The sequence below is a fragment of the Chrysochloris asiatica genome, unplaced genomic scaffold, assembly GCF_000296735.1.
Source record: "Chrysochloris asiatica unplaced genomic scaffold, ChrAsi1.0 scaffold00066, whole genome shotgun sequence".
Lineage (NCBI taxonomy): Eukaryota > Metazoa > Chordata > Mammalia > Afrosoricida > Chrysochloridae > Chrysochloris > Chrysochloris asiatica.
This window is the reverse complement of record NW_006408584.1, coordinates 227088-229847: the sequence shown is the minus strand read 5'-3', so window position 1 is coordinate 229847 and position 2760 is coordinate 227088. Positions and strand designations below refer to the sequence as shown.

General features: G+C 44.0%; 1 pseudogene; it reads right to left on the bottom strand.

Moving 5' to 3' along the window:
• Positions 1–491: 491 nt before the first annotated feature.
• LOC102821562 lies at positions 492–2318 on the bottom strand (annotated as a pseudogene).
• Positions 2319–2760: the final 442 nt, after the last annotated feature.

Here is a 2760-nt window from a genome sequence, read left to right as displayed (position 1 = left end):
TCATAACCCGCTTATATATATACAACTATATTTATGTTGATAAATATATATATATATATATTGTGTGTGTGCCATTGGTCTTAGGTCACAGGTGAGGCATAGAAGAAACCATAGCTGCGGGCAAGCTTTGGGGACCATAACCCTATGTTGTATAGATAAAGAGATGAGAACATTGCTTTGTGGATCCACTGGTTCCTAACTATCCTAACTATTGGGAATGGGGAATAGGACAGGCTTCATGGACAAATATTAGGCACCTCCTCTACACATTGGTTGCAGGCTAGAAATGTCAATAAATTGTAAGGAGATTACAAGGAGTTTTCCTCCTAACTGTATGGGTAATCTCAAACAAGTCATTCCCTTTCCTAAAATGGCAGGCATAGTCCATGTGACTTAGAAAGCTCTTTCTTGATGTAGTATGTTAGACATGGATGGTTTTAACTCAGGAGTCTGGTCAGTGCTGGTTATGACTTTGGTCTCCTTCCTGCTTGTCATTCAGAGCACAGAGCTTTGAAGAATTCCATAGTGGATCCTGTTTCCAGTGTCCCATAAGCAGTTTCTGTCTGCTTTGCTAGATCCTCTGTACTCTCAGTCGGTGACACCATCCTCTCTATGGTCAGGAGGCAGCCAAGTTGGCTGTGTATGAGGAGATGATAATCAAGGTGAAAACCACCAGACATGGCCAACAGAGTGGCCAGACAGGGACCTGGGGGAAATGTCACATCCTTGCTGCATGAAGGCTCCCAGGGAGAACCATAAGCTGTTGAATATCCCAAACTTATTGGATTGATCACTGGTTTTTGGGTCACATCCTTCCTCAAACTGTTCACTGTGCCATCCATAGGGGCTGAAGTGGCTGACCAGAAAAAGGACAACACTCACTCCACTGTAGGCAAAAATGATGCATATCCAAATCTCATTAGCCAAAGGGTCAAGAAAGGCGAAGACCCCCACCTTGGACGTCTGTGATTTTTTGATTTTTTTTTTTTTTAAATCGTGATGGAGATTCCCAAACTCATCAATGATTTGGAGAAGTCTATGACCTATTCTCGGACTAAGGTGATGATTAAGGGGCCACAGCCACATCTGCTCTTCCATAGAAAGCTCTCTCACCATTCCATTCCAAGCCTTGGTTTCAGGATCTTGAGCTCCATATTTTCCATCGCTGATGATCTCAAGATGGTAGGAGTAGCCCATGTGCTTGGCAATTTTTGCCACCATATCCACACAGTAGCTCTTGTAGTGATCATTTCCCTCAAACTAGTTGGCATTCTTTTTGAGTATGACGTAAGGGTCTTCTAGGATCGTAGTGACAATGTATGTTCTATTCTGAACACTTGAATTATCACCCCTGCTTGAGCACTGGTGGCTGCAGGGACAAATTTATCATCTTCATTACAGTAACCAATCTTTCAGATTCCATCATACTTCATTTCAGTCACTTGGAGGGAGTAGTTGGTCTGGCATCCTTTTTCATTAAACTGCATGTTTCCTGTCAAGCCTTCAAACCACACCTACTGCAGCGCTCTCTGGATGTCAATGTCCTGTTCCCAGGGTACTGCTGGGTTAGCCAGACAGTCCCCAGCATTTTACCAGTGGGAGAAATGGATCCTCTGCCTCTGCAGACTCTGGAAAGCCTCAGTCATCATTTTCACTCCATCATAGGTGAGTGCAGAGGTGTACTTTGGTCTTTTCCAGTCCACTCAGGTGTGGTCTCAAGCATCACTGGTCTTCCACTGTTGCATGATTTTAGCTGGGATGGTATCTGTGTAGTTCACTAGCTGGAAACCTGTCACATTTGCTCCACTCTCCTTGAACTTATTTAGAGCAATGTCCAAGAAGCCCAGATTTGCAAGGATACAGTGGTAGCCAATGCCGTTCTTCTCGAGCTTTACAATCTGACCCAGGATGGCATTGAAGCACTCCGATTCACAGTACACCACTACCAGCCACTCCTTTTTCTTCTTCAGGTCCTGAAAGAGCATCCAATATCCTTCCTCCATAGTTGTTAAAATGTTGACTGCTGTTTCATGCCAGTTCTTCTCAGCAGCTGTGTCAAGGACTTTCTGCAGGATGGACAAACCCTGGCCAGCATCATAAATGTAGACAAATGTCTGCCACTTGAATGGTCGATCATGCGGATGATGGCATCCTCGAGCTCAGGGCACATCTGGGGGAAAAAATGATTGGATGTGTCAACAGGAAAGCTTGCAGGTAATGAAGCAGACATGCAGAGCCCCACAGAAGGAGGTCAGCATGTTGACGATACTCCTCTCATAAAACCCAAAGATGGAATGCACTCCGTTGGAGAACTGGGAGCAAATCCATGGGCTGGCAAGTTAGCTGCTGTGTCTCCTGCTCTGACTCTTGGTTCTGCTGTTGCTGTTTCTCAGCCACTCTTCAGCTTTCTGTCCCTGGTTCAAGGAGGTTCAATGCTCAGGGATCTCAGGGTCCAAAGAATACACTCCACCCCTGGCTCTTTCTCCTTATGATAGTGAGCTCCTCAAAGCAGTGCCTTTTGAAGGGATCTGCTGGGCCAGTTAATTTCAAGGCAGAGAGGCCAGTCATCTCATAAGGTTATGGTAACTGTTTTTTTAGAATTCCAAAGAGGTAATTTTGACAGATTTTCTTGAAGGACACAGGGTGATCAAGAGGCTAATTAGAAAAAAAAAAAAAAAAAGTTTTAGAAAACTAAAGGTTGAATTACCAATAAAAAGACAAGAAACTAGCATTAAGAATTTTTGTTTGTTTAACACACGA